At 42.8% G+C, this 9,477-nt stretch overlaps 1 protein-coding gene across 1 annotated transcript in view; it reads right to left on the bottom strand.

Moving 5' to 3' along the window:
- Nucleotides 1-739: 739 nt before the first annotated feature.
- Nucleotides 740-9,477, bottom strand: part of LOC124408715 (toll-like receptor 6) — a 93,438-nt gene continuing 84,700 nt past the window's right edge. The window contains exon 2 of the mRNA XM_046885852.1: nucleotides 740-2,187. The gene's annotated coding sequence lies outside the window, so the exon portion shown is untranslated. The remainder of the gene's footprint in view (nucleotides 2,188-9,477) is intronic.

Genomic DNA, 9,477 nt, shown 5'->3' with positions numbered 1-9,477 from the left:
CAATATTTCGCAATAACTATTTTATGTGGCATTTTGATAATAATTCTCGCTTACAATATTTTAAATTTAATCACGTAACATTTTGACTTATAAACTGAACATAATAATTTTGTATTTTAACTAAATTTATAGTAATATGGACTTAAACTAATTGAAATGAAGAACCAAAGCACCTCGAGAACAGCTGTTTTTTACTTCTCGACTAAAATATAAACATAAACGTGCTCGGACTTTCCCTCATTGAGTCTTTTAAATAGTCGTTTGTTTATTAATTAATTAATACTTTTTTTTTTTTCTTCATCACGTTTCCAACAGGGGTATTAAATTATTATACGTGTTTGACACTCTCTAATATACTTACTCTTATCAGCAAACTGTATCGGTATGTTTACATATCACTAATGTCAAAAAACATGTGTGATTATCGGAATCGAACTGATTTTAATTTTTTTTTTCTTCTTCACTATACGTATTTCAAGAATTTTACTGACTTGACAACAGATATATAAAATTTATTATCAAAATATCTTTTTATCCGTACCGCTAAAATAGAATATATACTAGTTACGGAGTAATTTTTGTGGTATTGAAAGATAGACGACGGAAGAGATAATTTCAACATGTAATTCGAAGTTGCCAGGTTACAGTAACTTTAACTGTTGAAATCAGTCGAGTGTCTAATAATTTTTAAAAAGAAGCTCAAATCTATGATGAATATACCAAAAATAACGCCTAGAAAGTATTCAACGCAGTATCGTCGACTACAATTGATAGTTCCTATGATTTATAACTGATACTACAGAATTGAAAATAATGAAAATGGAATTCTTTTGGGTAAAATTCGTAATTGATTAGCATGACCTTTTGCATGAATGCCCAATCAGCGAGATACAGAATGGCGTTGTGCTATGTAGTTTGACAATCAAGATCTACCGTAATTCTGTCACTAGTTTTCAATCTGATTGGGAGTTCTGTGTTTCTATCAGATAGATGTTTTGTAGACGTGATTGCGAGTAGTGATGCTAGTTTAATTGGAGATATAGACCAAATTCAGATAACTGCGCACCTTTAAATCATAAATAATTGTAAAACGGTGAATGTCAGATATTCCAAAATAGGATTTAAATTAGCTGTGCCAAAATCACGAAACTACTGGCACTGTTCAACCACTGACGGTAAATACGTTCGCAGTATTTACTGTCCCCCACAAAGCACTGCGCATACCATTAAGAGTGACCCAGAAGCAACCTGTGCCGATAAATTTCACGAGCGAAATCGTAAATTATTTTTATCCGCTTTTGCCATAAATGAAATCATACCTAAATTATTCCTATAATCATGCGAGGATACTTCAATATACGATACAGATTAAATTTAAGAGAAGTTCTCAGTTCGGTGACTCAGTAAAATACCCTTTTACTTGTGTTCACCCTGGAATAGCTATTGCGGTCAATTCTAGCTTTTCAAATATAACTAACCATAATCGAGTGAAAAGTGATCGAACAAAAAACCACAATAATAAAGAAGATACAAGTCGTAATCTTAGTTAGACTGTACTTCCAATATATTTCACTGCAAATGTTGCGATGCATATTTACTCGCAAATAGCAAGCTCTGCGAACTCAAAGAGCCCAGACATCAAGCTGTACAGAGATAATACATATTACCTACATTTAGACTTGTCGTCAATTAGAATAAATATCAATTAACAACAAGCAAGACGTAGAAATTTGACAACTTTCGTCAGTTACGTATAAATGCATGTACATAATGTATTTACATGGATCGATTAAGTTACTATTAATTGAATAACTCCAGCTACAAGCAGCTCGTTCACTGTCTATATTAGTTCAAAGTTCATTTGCGTCTCTCCCTTTTTACAATGATACGTACATCCGCGTCAATATATTATATCATTATTCGATACGAATCCTCAGCTTCCACAGTCACGTCTTTTCATTCGCTGCAGAATTTGAGGCTCAGGCTGATTTGCCGGGTCCCCGAATGACCCCCGGATATGAGAATAGGGGCCAATTTCAATATCCACTTTCGCAGAACCTCGCACAGGACGATTCTTTGCCGAGGTCTTCGTACTCGTCCGAGGATATATTCGGATTCAGGATATCCCGGTGGATCATGTGATAGCTGCAGCTCAGCTCCAATCGTTCCAACGGCCAGAGTTCTCGGCTGGAACATAAAATAGTTTCATTGATACCTTGCGGAAATAGAATTGCCTTTTGGTCGTCCATTACGCGCAAAATAGGTTGTACAGGGAGCGTTTGAAAATCTTTAGATCAACCGCACACCACGATCGTCTATCCAAGTTTATCTACAAGCTAAGTGCCTGTTCTTTGGATCGTTGTTTGTCCGCGTGTGTAGAATCTACGGAATGTCTTATCTTGACGAAGATTACACTTCGCCGTATAGCCAGGAATTTCAATATTAAAAGCTGTAGTAAACGGAATACCAAGGAAATTACCGTCGATAGCTTTCCCAACAGAATGTGCAACCGCAAGTTGCGATGCATGGCGGTGCAGCAGAAATAATACGTGAAACGATCGCACACAATTGCCTTAGGATATTGCGAGCAGGCCACAGATTCTTGCTTGTTTTCATTTTCTCAATTCAACAGAACAAGTGGAAAAAATCTTCCCCTTGACAGTATCAGACGCATAAAGGTTCGCAGAAATTTACGAACGGGAGTGCACCCTATACTCGCCTAGATTTATAGAGACACTTTGTTCGACTAACGTTCTCGAGTCATTCACGGTCGTTCGAAAGCAGCCACTGCTGCTAACATAATTACGACGTTCCCCCTTAATCCTCAGTTCGAATGCCTTGACGACTCCCTCATGGACGCTTCTCCACCCATTCGCATTCATGCCCATGGTTTTTCCTATTCCAATGATCATATAGTTGATAGACACCGGTAATGACTCTGCTAGAATGCATCTAACTGCAGCCTGCTTCCCTATTAACCACTCCCCCCTGCTCGTCTTAAATATTTAACCATAAACGATCAACGTATCATCAGATTGTTTGGAGACGCCAATGAACGAGGGTATTTCATTTTAAGACGCCGTAAATTCGGCTTACTCAGAGGCGTATCAAATCCCTACTGTTTCGAGGCAATTGTCCAAAGCCACGTTCCTCCACCTTACAGGACCGCCTCTGTGTAAAAAGCCATAACCCTCCCCCGCATCTTGTTCGAAATAATCCGGAATCCGGGGAGCTTATCTTGGGTATATTGCCTCTGGGCGATACGAGGTGTCTTTCAGGCTGCTTTGGCGCTTCTTCAAAAGACTCTTTAATACTGTGGCACGATTTATTCTTTTTTTTCTCACACAAGGCGGATGAGGGGATGCCACGAGTCTTGCCTTGTTCAGGCTGAACCCATTTGCACATACGTAAAGTAGAGCGTTTGGTTTGTCGATGATCCTCGCATTCGTTTTCAAATTATGTTCTTCCATCGAGTTATAACGTTGCACAAGTGACCACACGCGTGTGATCGACTGCGATGCTCAAACCTTGAATATCGAAAAATGATGGACAAGCCTGTATAATCGATTGAATTCACGTGTTATACACTTATATTTGTAAACTCAAATACGGCGAGGACAATCACGAAAGGACAGCAAATGATAAAATCAATATACATCTGCAGAGAGTGAGAGAGGGAGCGAGAGGGGGGACTGGCGAGCCAATTTTGCACGTAACTACCATGCGGAAGGGTGTGAAATTAATTGTGTAATTTTATCATTATAACGAGTATACACTGTTTGATTTCTGTTCCATGAAATTCTGCAATTAATACCGAACAACTGCTGCGCAGGATGCAAAGGGATGAGAGCGCCGCGGCAGACAGTCGGGGGTTCGAAGAGCCACCCTCTGAGCCAATATCAGGCGAGTAATTGCTAACAGATTTATATATTTTAAACAATATTGACTGCGCCAGTTGGCGTGCTTTCAGATTGGGTGTAAATCAACAAATTAATAATCTTATCAATGGTGAATATATTTCACCTCCACAGAAAGTTATAGTTTAACAAGTCGAAATATGTGAAAGTTGTAACGCAGATATACTGCTCTCGTTTTTCAAAAAAACACGTTCTCAAAACAAAGTTCTCTGCCAATTATCAGAATAATCTGCGCTATGATAAGACTCGGAAAATGCTTGTACCGAGGACGGTTCAAGATGTTGTTATGATCATCTCTAAATAGCGTGCAAGAGACTCGCCTAAGCACGGTGGGACTCAATGGGTGGAAGATCGCCTTTCCGGTTCCCACAGCAGAGATTGAAGCCCAAGAATGGTCGCGTGCTTTCTTGATTGTAGCTTCACCCCATTCTTCGACATTCCGCGAAGCAGAAATACGGGAGCTACCGACCAATAGAGACGCAGGCAAAGACATTACCGGGAATCTCTGAACCTTCCGTTTCACCGGCTCCTTCCGCAAGGTAAATAAACGCTAATTTCGGTTCGCTATATACACCAGCAGAGCCCACACAGTCACACGACTCAGCCCAATGAATATGGATGCTCTATACTGTTAAATATGAATTATTTAGGACTGGCGAACTCACCGGGTCTAATTTTGCCCTGCACTGCGTGTACAGATTATAATGTGCGTTGAACGTCGTTGAAAGAGAAAAAGTACTCATGACTCGCAAGTACGAGAACCGTGTTTCGATAAAGTTTCTGCGTATAGCTGCTTGAACTGTTTTTCATATTTTCCGCGATCTACCATCTCCACATATTGACAGTCGTTTTGATGGTAGTGTCTAATAATATTTGTGATGACTCATACTATTATACCATTGTACCACGAAGAGTATTGCGATCACGACACACTCCTCGGTTTTAGTATCCAGAACCATGTTTACCATAACAGGGAATATAAAGACGTCAAAATGGTAATTGATGCCAAAACAGGGGCGACGGCGATACACAGCGGTATAATATGCGTATAAGATGCCCCCGAGACCAGGCGTTACATATCCATGTAAATGGTCGCAGGGGCCATTATCTCTAAGAAGGATAGAAACTTTTATCGATGGTGGAAGAAGTCAGGTACTTAAACTGCTTTACAGGTGCTCCATAGATTCCATAGTGAAACCGCGGGCTTGTGAGGAATATTTTATGTGACGGTACAGAACCCCGCGCCAAAGCACCAACCTACCAGGATGCATGCGATATACGAGTGGATGTTTGCACGTACACACATGCCGGGTGTGCATAACGTATAATCTGGGACCGCGGGGGTGGGCTGGAGACGGAGAGGGAAGAATAGTTATGGAGGCATATGTAGCCGCCACGTACGCCAGCATCCACATTTCCGTGTCGACCACGAACGGTCTGCGGTCCAAAATGTTCTTCGTAATGTCCGCAGTTATTACACTACGTTGGGTCACGTGCGCTACGTTCACCTACCTGACTGAGGCGATTTATCTATGTGGTTGTGCCCTGCACCCGTGTGTGTGGCCACACAGATCACACAGGAGTCGGTAAAGACCGAGACAAGAATGATATTTAGCTGAATACATCGCCTAGTTCTGTACTTAACGGTGTATGTCTCCCTAAATTTATAATCCAGTTTCCCATCACTTCTGCAGGCAGGTGGAGATACCTTAAAGCTATACTGGTTTCATTCATTGTCAGTCAAATATGCTGGAGTTTCCTCTATTCACGCAGTCTAATTGCAACAGCGACTAATCCGCTCGACGTATCGATCCACGAAGCAGCCTCACAGAACTCTGGGCATTTATCAGCACGGTGTCGGTCCTTAACCGTGATCTCTCAGCTCTCACCCAGTCGTGTCAAACGGTGGAAACAATGCTACGTCTTACGGTTCCACGTCTCTGCGAATTACTTTGATAGTTCTTGGCGCTCGACTAATCCAGTTTAATTGGGTCCAAAGGCTCACCTCGGTTCCCCCAGGGGTAAAATCTTTCCCCCGAATTGACATCCTGCGCAAACACACCTTATGCCGGATCCTCTATTGGTCCTTTCAATCTACACCACCCGGGGCGAGGATCTCTCAATTGCCTGCAGCGACAACGCCGGCGGGATTAACTTTTGAAAATCTACGGAAGAGGATATTTTCACACTCTACAGTTCTGACGTTCTTTCGTCTTTTCCTTCATTTCATCGTCAATCCAAGAGTGAAGTATAAGAACGAAGCACAGAACGTCAAGAAAGCACTCTTACGGACGACTTCAAGACTGATTGGGAATGCACTGATTGTCGCATTCTCGGAGATGGAGCGCGACAACAAAGATATCCATCAACTATTGCTCTATCTTCTATAAATATCCCATCCGAGTTTTCCGCGCGAGTATACATCGATCTAATGTAAAACGTAGAATCAGAAGAACTGTGCTGGTATAAAGTCGTGCCTGACAGAGAGGTTTCTCGCGGTTGGAGAAAAATGAAGAAAAATACACGGTGCCGTGCATAAAGCGAGATTGAGGGTTGGGATCTTGCATCAATACATACATCATATCGGGAGCGTGATCGTTCGAAAACGAGGCCAAGCCAAGACTCGGATGCTGCAGGCAATCCTTTTACGTAAGAATAAACAAAAGTAGCGCCCAATTATCTTAACGGTATAATTATTATCCTCCAGATAAACACCGAGAGCGAATGTAGAGCGAAACGTTGCTTCAGGCGGGCTGCATGGTAACGATTCTGCTCTTTGTGGATGTGGCTAAACAGTGCTTGACCTATTCTCTGACCATACTGTGTACGCCGCGAATGGCCGCAGAGGTTAGATTTTGAGCAGAGCGAATAAAACATGGAAATTCGGGGTGCACCAGCAGTGGCACTAGCGGCCGCCTCGGTACAGTATGTAGTGCCTGTATAAACCAGCTGTCAACGAATTATATATGAGACTCGTAAAACAAACGGTCCTGTGGGAAGCCGGAGAGCGTAAGCGGAGGATTTATGCTTCGGTTCTCTATTTCCAATTCTCAATATAATTACAGTTGTACCGTTATGCAAATAACGTGTTTACATCGCTGATTGAAAACGCCTACCCTCCGATCGTATTATACCTGATTCGTTGTCGAACCAAAGGAGGTCAACATGAGAACGGTGCTCTACTTTATCGACTTCTAATCAACCACTTGTGGGGCCAATCAGCTTTTGTGATTGCCTTTACGCAACTCTACTCGCGGTTCTCCGATTCTCTCGTTCTCGGTGCCTCCCTCATTTCACCTTTCTCTCTCTTCTTTCTTCCCCCATCATCATTCCTTCCCAATTATTTTCAACCTCACTTCATTTTACCGCCCCAATTCTTAGCTGGTCGGGTTCAACTGCAATTAATCCGCGATTTTCACTATAGTTCTACATGTGATAGAGAAAAATTATTCACACGGATGGGGATAAAATTATCCGACTCCAAACGATGAAGAGATCGCGTCTGATACGTACCTACTCTCGAATCAAGAGGGTGCAGTCGAGTCGTCGAAACAACCAGAATATGAAAGTGTGTATCGTTTGATAAACACGGGAGTTACAGTTAAATAAACGCTTACGCCCAAATGAGAGCAGTGGAGTGCGAAAGGGGTTAAGCAGAGGACAGAACGACAAATGTCGAGACCCTTCCTGCGGAGCTGAATACCTTTGACGTAGCTGAGAGCGAAACGAGGAAAGAGAAGAGAAAACAGAACGGCGCGGAAGTGCGACGGGGGGAGTGAAGGGTCTATACCGAAACGGGATGAGCGGACCGGGACAGAGCAAGCGTAATATATGTACGCCTGAGAGAGCTTTGCGTTGTTCCATGGCGAGAAGGAAGGCGAATGGGGGAGGGGGGAGGAAGTGGGGCGGGGCCAACGGAGAGGGAAAACCTCCGTCTTTTCTTCTCCACTTCATTTCGCAGCACCTTCAAAATACTGGCTGTCTTGGAAAAGCCCCATAATCATAAATACTATACACCGTTATAACGCACATATACCATTAATATTGCACCACGTGATTTGCGCGTCTCTCTCATCCGGGTGGACTTGCCATTACGGAGGAAACTCGCATGGAAACGTTTCTTTCTCTTTTTCTGTTTCATCTCGACTCGGTTTTTCCTTTTCATGCTAAGATCGATATTGTTTAAATGCGAGAGATCGGCAATATATTGGACGTATTGTCATTTGGATGTGAAGAGCAGCAGGCCGTATTTGAAACTCGAGTCAGCCCTGCTCGTCTTCGCGGATTACTCACACATACTATTACGTATGCCAACCCGTTTCATACCCTGATCCCTTACCACGTAGCTGCACAACTGACAAATAAATGTTATTTGAGGGGATGATTTTGTACCAAACAATGGTGATAACGATCCACCAAATCCTCATCCGGTGTTTTCAGCTGTTCTCGTTAAATCAACTAGTGTTTCTCTTACCATCTATTTATACGCAAAGCTCGGTCTGTCTCAGACTTTGATGACCCTAGTCGGAGTTAGGGAACCTTGGTGCCGTCGATTCAAGTTGATTGACAATGAGACTACGCGTCGCGAATCGTCTAATCCGACTTCACCAGCGTTATTGAATCGTGAGCTTTCCAAATCTTGAAAAGACATGCGCAAAAGATAATCCATCACCTGTAAAATGCGTAGTGGTAGAATTTGATTTGAAAAGTACAAAACCACTGCAAAGTCCAAAGAATCGAAACTTTGTCCAAATTCAGAACGAAACAAGCAGTTATAATTGATTTGCAACGTGTGCAAACCGTTAAATTGTGCTTCCATTCGACTATATCCAAAGCTTAAGCTTGATTGCGGTTTCAGTCGCACTCGTGTTTGAGCTATACCTATGTGGATGCTACACGTGAGTAGCCTAGAAAGCGTGAGGTAAACAGAGCCTCTCGCTGATCAGCTCAATGCAACATTGCGAACATCATGAGAGCGAAACGAGTCCCTATAGCGAAGCGGGGTATAATCACGGGAAAACTAGTAAACAGTAGCTGTTATTATGAGTGCTCTACGAATTGCTGATGCGCTGTTTCATCGGCCATTGCGAATATGCACACGCATACGTATGACGTGTGTGTTTATCGTAGATACGCGAGGGATTTCGGATGTATTACTGGCATGTACTTTGTGCCCTCGTCCTCGTTAAAGGGATGCCTGTGAAAGGTTGATCGCTGGGTTATGGCGGCTATCACATATTGATAACATTCGGACGATGTAGCGTCGTTAACCCGGAAAAGGTCCGTAGACTGGATGTCTCTTTGATTGGCGGTAGATCACCCCTCGGGAATCAGGTAAAAGCAGCCGATTTGAAGTCAGAGTGGCTGCCCCTCTAAATTACCAGAGTAAGGAGACATTAGTGGGCGCGGACACGTAGCCACCGCGAAATACAGAAAGGGAGAAGAAGGAGCGCAGGAGCAGGACTAACTCGACGCAGAAGGGGAATGAATGTACGTGCAACGCGATGGAATCGAAGGCCTTCGATAGGGGGCAAACGATCCTATATCGGAATTTCCATTG

Source organism: Diprion similis, chromosome 8 (assembly GCF_021155765.1).
Source record: "Diprion similis isolate iyDipSimi1 chromosome 8, iyDipSimi1.1, whole genome shotgun sequence".
Classification (NCBI taxonomy): Eukaryota; Metazoa; Arthropoda; class Insecta; order Hymenoptera; family Diprionidae; genus Diprion; species Diprion similis.
The sequence above is the reverse complement of the archived record's forward strand: the minus strand, read 5'-3'. Positions and strand labels throughout refer to the sequence as shown.